The sequence below is a fragment of the Alexandromys fortis genome, unplaced genomic scaffold (genome assembly GCF_014885135.2).
Source record: "Alexandromys fortis isolate MF-2015 unplaced genomic scaffold, M_Fortis_MF-2015_v1.1 scaffold_41, whole genome shotgun sequence".
Classification (NCBI taxonomy): Eukaryota; Metazoa; Chordata; class Mammalia; order Rodentia; family Cricetidae; genus Alexandromys; species Alexandromys fortis.
In genome coordinates, this window is record NW_026067923.1 from 11,211,853 (window position 1) to 11,218,420 (window position 6,568).

General features: G+C 47.4%; 1 protein-coding gene across 3 annotated transcripts in view; it reads right to left on the reverse strand.

The window, feature by feature from the left end:
• Sgk3 (serum/glucocorticoid regulated kinase family member 3) overlaps positions 1–6,568 on the reverse strand; it is a 111,187-nt gene that overhangs the window by 54,785 nt on the left and 49,834 nt on the right. Inside the window, exon 1 of one of the 3 annotated variants that reach the window (XM_050142033.1) lies at positions 3,913–4,009. The exons of 1 other annotated variant lie outside the window; for it this stretch is intronic. The gene's annotated coding sequence lies outside the window, so the exon portion shown is untranslated. Of the gene's footprint in view, positions 1–3,665; positions 3,795–3,912; positions 4,010–6,568 lie in introns of those variants that run through there. One more of the 3 variants, XM_050142034.1, reaches the window with a different exon arrangement.

A 6,568-nucleotide genomic window follows, 5' to 3' on the forward strand; every position in this document is an offset into this window, starting at 1 on the left:
TTTTTGAAAGTACCACAAATAAAATAAAAACAACGATGCAATTAAAATACGTACAGAGACACATTTTTTGTTTGCCTGTTTGTTTTTTGAGACAGGGTTTTAGAGCTCTTAGTTTTAGAGCCTGTACAGGAACTAGCTCTTGTAGCCCAGGCTGGCCCTGAACTCACAGAGCTCTGCCTACCTCTGCCTCCCCCCCCCCCAGCGCAGGGATTAAAGGCATGTGCCACCACCACCCGGCTCACAGATATTTTTTTACTGTAAAATCACGCGGACTTTGTTAAACCAAATGCTGATATCAAGTAAAAACTATAAGCATCGACAACCAACTCGTAGCGACCACATTCCTCCAAGGACATAAAAACTCTGGGATGTATCTTCTCCACGCAAACAGGAAAACAAACTAACTTTAAGATTAAAAACAACAAAGCCAGGCACAGTGTGCCTGTAATCCCAGCTCTCAAAGAGGCTGGGGCAGGAGGGCTGAGACTTCAAGGCCACCCTAGACTACTTGGGTGGGGAGGAGACAGACAGACACACAGAGAAATTACGGTGTGTGAAGTCAGAGCCAAACAGAAGAAGAGAATGTTCCATTCCACCCAGCTCAGAAAACAAAGCAGAGAAATGGGACTGTGTGTGCCCAGAGATATAAAAACAAAATACACGTTAGGAATAATACTCCACAAGAAATCCAAAGCTGCAGACAGTGTCCTGTGCAGTCTGCCTTGTCCGGACAACTTCCTGAGTGAGATTAACATTAAATATTTTTTAAAGTATTGGCCTGCCTGTTATGCATCAAAGTACCCTGCTCTACTGACACCCACTCCCTTAGAAACCTACACTCAGTGTTTCCATCTCTGTTTTTAACATCCTACTCAATTCCCCTGCCCTCCAAGACCGTACTCTCGAAACAAGCGGCGAGACTCTACCTTTAATGGTCTGGAGCTCTATTAGAACTTGAGTTCACACTTACTTAAAAAGCAGAGACACGGGCCCCACGTTTCCTTTAAAGGTAACTGGAAAAATGGAAAAAGAAAACATGGAAATTCTGCGTGCATAGTTCATGTCCTGTTTAGATGCAGCAACAGATTAAAAGAAAAACACTAAGTCAAAGAAGATTGATCAATTTCTGGGGAAACTACCACCAGAGCTCTGAGAAAGAGTAACCCAACTCCAACTAAACCCATCCAGTATCCCAGGGTGCTGTGGGGTGAGCTGGATGGGGGCGGGGCACTCTACCCAGAAAGGGCAGTCAAGACCTGCAGCACAACCAGGCCAGTTTTTCTGAACTGAGGAAAGCAACCAAGTCATTAACAAAAACAACCATCACGAAGCAATCAATACTCATCTTGGGATTTTACAAAGTCCTGCCACTGGAATCTTACTTCATATTTCAAAGCCTAAGTTAGGAATCACTGTTTTTATCTATCTGTAGGACACAAAGGCTGAAAATGTGTATTTGAGATCACCAAGCGGGAGGAAGATGAATGCCCACTTGGCTTCTCACTCTGCAGAAGTGAAAGCTTCGGAAAAGAGAACTACAGGGCTGTAGGTGTACAGGAGGGGACAGAAGGAAGAGGGCTTAGCAACAAGGGGAGTGGCTTGTATGGGGAAAAAAACCGGCGAGAAACTTAGCTGTTTGCCTGTCTAGTGCAAGGTAAGGGGGAGCTAAACATGGCCTCAAAGTTTTATTCCAGGGCGATGAGGAGGAATAACTGAGAGTAGAGTAGAGTGGGGGAGGGGCCGGCAAAGCAAAGTGTCGGTACATTAGCTGATGTGATTATTAGTTGTGCTGGAAGTATCTGCTCAAATCTGCACAGCCAGTATCTTCTCGGGCCAAGTACTGTTTCCAGGCACTCGGGATAGAGCAGGGAACGCACGTGGAAGCACCCTTAGCCACTTGGAACCTCTCCTGGCAGACAGCAGAGGAGTAATTACATAAACCGGTAAGTATACGTTCTGGGAAGTGCGGGGTGGCGTGCAATTCTAAATAAGAAGAAAACATCTGAACAAATACCCGGAGGTAAGGAAGCGAGCCGTGCACGGAGCCGGGAGTCAGCAACTAACGCGCCAGTAACTCAGAATGATTTTCCTATGAGAGGCTGTTGAAGTGAGCATCTACATTGCCACATGACCTCTGCATTCCCATTTCAGGGCTCGCATTCCGGGTGTCCCTTCCTGACTGTACCCTACCCAATCCAGGAAATTTCACCAGTAACAAACACAGTGATAACAAGCTGACAACGCAGTCAGTTCATTTATGTTGGTTTTACCTTCTGCACACAGGGAAACGGGCTGCCTTTTGAAAAAAAAACAAAAAACAAAAGCAAAGCCCTGTTAGAACATGTTTGTACAAAGTTTAAGACAATCATCTTGCTCTCGAAGCAGTAATTGATGCAGCAACTTCCAGACTTGTGATTTAAATCAAAGGTGCTGAAGAATGACTATGAATCATGCAGTTAAGCTACCAAGCTTCTCACTGACAAGAGAAGAAACCCACAGCACCATAAAACTGTCGAAAATGAAAACGGTAACATCTTCGTTTGGTTTCATAACTTGTTGATCAGCAGAGCTGAGATCTAAGCTCTGCCATTTACTGGTTCTGGGTCTCTTTTTTTCTTTCTTTTTTTTTTTTTCTTTTGAGACAAGGTCTAGCCTTGAACTATGAAGCCCAGGCTTGCCTGGAACTTTCAGTTATCCTCCTGTCTCTGGCTGCGGAGGGCAAGGGTTACAAGCCCGCACTTGTAACCACATCCGGTTTCCACATCTCTTTCGATCCTGTTTCTCTGTGCCAAACTATTGTTCGGATGACGTCTGCTTACCTATTTTGGGTGCTCTGGTTTATGCACTCTTGCAGTAGTATAGCACAAAATAAGCATTTGCCCCGAAAAGCACAAGTTTTGACTCAAGTCACGAGAAATGCTTTACAACAAATCTACCTCGACTCTCAAGAGGAGGTTACACTCACCCTAAAAGGTATCTATCTTCTTCCATCCTCCCTTTAGAATAGTCCTCAAAACTAAGGTTTATGAGCACAGGAGTGTAATTTAGTTCACCGGCAAGCATATGCTGGGGGTGGGTAGAGGTTCCATCCCAAGCACCACACAGAAGAAAAAGAGAAGTCTTTGTAAGGTTTAGTGAGGAACTGATTTGAAAGAAAGCGAAGAACAGACTACCTTTAGAACTTGAGAAAAGATCCTTAAATTCTCCTCAGTTCATAAAACACTGCCTCAAAGGGCAATCAGACAACAGCTCTGAGGAGATGCGTCGATTCCCAGAAATGACAACCTTAGAGATTCATGCTCATCAGAATGCAAAGAGCGAAAATAACCAGCGCTCGTTGCCAGGCACTAGTATTAACCCAACCTTCACAACAATTCAGAAAGATTCCAAGCTCCAGCACATCATTTTACATACCTGAAAACCACGGCGCACAGAGGCTGAGCAAACCGCTCAAGTTTTGTTGGTTAATAAGTACACTGGAGCTCAGGTATTCCAACTTAGAAGCCTGCGCGCTAATCTCCGTGTCCTGCTCCCTGCCGGAACCCTGGCGTCCTCTAACAGCCCCCCACTAATCGCAGCTTTCCGTTCCGGCGGGCAGCCCCTAATCAAAGTCCTGGACCAAGCACCAGCCGTGTATTTTAAGGACCATTAAAACTGTACATTACCTGAGGTTTCTGGGGGCTTGAGAAGGGCGCGCCTGTGGAACCACTCGAGCCTCCTCCCTCCGGAGGAAGTGCGGTGGCCAGAGCCGCAGCTCTCCCGCAGCACCGGTAAGCGGTAAGCGTCCCGTCCCGCGAGGGCCCGCCCACTGGGCCCGCCCCGCCCCACTCCCGCACGCCAGTCCCCGGGGAGGAGGGGGCAGCCGGGACACACCTGCGGCCACCCGGCCCACCCGGCTCCCACCGCGCTTACCTAGGGAACCCAGCCCGTGCGTGCGCGTGGCGAGCTGGAAGCGACACGGCTGGCCACGCCAGCCCGGCCGGCCTCGGCACTCGTCCCCGGGGCGCCGGGCGCCCCGCCCACATCCGCGTCCCGCCCCCGCCAGTCACCTGGCGCCTGACAAAGATTTCCGCAGACCGCATCCCGAGAGGTCCCGAGTAAATAAAGCCTGACGCTTCCTCCCCTCCCCCCCCACCGAGTGGGGGTTGAACGTGGGCGATGAGGCAGGAGGAGGGAAGAGAAGAAAGTCCTACAGGCTTAAAGTGAAGAGAGGTGGGGTGGAAAAAGCTAAGCTGTCTTCAGGGTCCAGCTAAGGTGAGATCTCAGAGTGACCACAAGGCTCACTCGGGTACCCAGTCAAGGTAGGAGTCACACGCGAATTCAGTGTTCCACGTGCAAAGAGTTTTTGCATTGGAAAGTGTATTCAGAGGAACAAAGAATGATTCCGTTTCTAACCTCCATCTCGGGCCCTCTTGAAAGAGTTTTTGCATTGGAAAGTGTATTCAGAGGAACAAAGAATGATTCCGTTTCTAACCTCCATCTCGGGCCCTCTTGCTTCCTTTAAAATTATAAAGGGGGCACGGTGTCGCCCTCAGTTCGCAACCAGCACGTAAGAGGCTGAGGCAGGCTTGGCTACACAGTTCTAGGCCAAACTGGACTACATGTGCCCCTGTGGACCGATGGGTGCGTGGGTGGGTGGATGGATGGAATGACGGACGAACAGACGGACGGGTGGGTAAGTGGACGGACAGACGGGTGGATGGATGGACGGACGGACAGAGGTGGAGGCAAAGGGATCGGAGTCGAGGTCACCCTCTGCTACTAGCCAGTTCAAGGGCACTCTGGGCTACTTGAGATCCTGGAAAGCAAGGGGGTTGGGGTAAAGGTAAGGAAGGAGTGAGGAAGGAAGGAATTATGGGTACTGACCAAAGGTAAGACTCACCACCCCCATCTTAAATTATAACTGTTCCCCTTCTCTCGGGCACATTTAAGAGGGCAGACCTGTCGCACCGAAGCCAAGTCTGGCATAGTTAAATGAGACCTGCCAGAGACCTGTCTCAGGCTCCTGCTCCTGTACTAGGCACCAACAGTTTGGCCTAAAAATCAAAATGTACTCTCTGAAGTCCCACGGCACTAAAATTATTGCACCTTCTCAGACTGGAAAACAAAAAATGCAGAAATTTTCTGAATTGGCCAATAACCCATCGTTTAAAAACCCTTTAATTGTTACAAAAATTAACCTTAAGTAATCTGCTGTTAACCCATCAGTTACTTTTCTATCTTTGCTTTCCCAGTCTCTACCATATTAGGAAAGCAACTTCACAAATAACTAATCCCCTTTTCTAGGATTCCCCCTTTTCAGCCCTGTTCTGGTTATAAAAGCAGTCCGTTCTGCTGGGCTCTTTTATGGAGTCAGGGTGGCTCAAGTCTAAGTTAGCAAAGTAAAAGCCAATTAAGATCTGTAAGTTGCATTTATTTAACAGTACTGGGGACCGAACCTAGGGGCTCATGCAGGCAAAACAAGCGTCCTGTTACTGAACTACAGCCCAAATGCTCCCTCCCCTAATTTTCTTGATGTGTTACTTCTTGGTTTGTGATTAGGTCTATGGAGTAAAAGAAAGCAAGGGTCCTTGAATTGTCTTAACTACGAAAGCATCTATCTAAGTTTGAAAATGACACGAATCAACTCATTTGATTGATTTAGCAGCTGAATAAAAGCAGGGGAAAATGGGGCTCACTGTACCAAAAAAGTAGAAACTGACACACAAAAACCTCTACTGTAAGGACTTCAGAAATGAATGCCAAGAGGCCAGCGGCCTACAGGGAAGTCACAAAAAAACCCTCAATTTGCATGTCAGTAAAATGAAGGTTGCCTCCTAGATTTAAATGCCCTTCCAGAGTTCCTCCTACTAGACATGACTCTACAAGAAGGAATAGATGGAATGGCCAATCAGCGTCCATAAAATAATCGAGGTTTAAAATCAGAACAAAAGCAAACAGCTTCTGGGATCTGTGTACGGCATCACTCACTCCATTCAGGCTCTTTCCCGAATTTCCTGTGTGTGACAGTAACGGTGATACTCTTGTCCAAGATCAAACCGTTGTCCTGTCTTCTTCACAGGGGTCCTAAGATCCCCAACTTTCCTTGTCTGGGGTCTCTTTTGTGACCTTCCCCCATTTTCACTGCCATTTTTGTAAGAAGTCCAAATTCAGAGAACTCAAGATCTTCGCTCTGACCCTAATCTACTTTCTGGCAAATCCCCAGCTTTCCTCTTGTACATCTATCAGTCGCTGATGACTGGCTCCTCGACAATACCCACAGCATGGAGCTTGTGCTACCTCTGCCTCTTAGCCCACAGGATCCTCTTCTTGGTCCTGACACAGTTACACAGCTCGCAGACCTAGGATGATAACAGCTACAGTGGTTCAGCACTGTTCTCCTCACTGCCTTCTATGGTTCTCTCTTACTCAACGTCTATTTCCAAAACTAAAGTGTAGGTTACTTAAGAAATGTCCCCAGACCCCCAAAAATGCAGGTAGACATTTTGATTCTCAGTATCTCAAGAAGCCTAACTAAAATTCGGTATCCAGCTACAGTTTGGCTTTTCAAGTTACCAGCAACACGTTT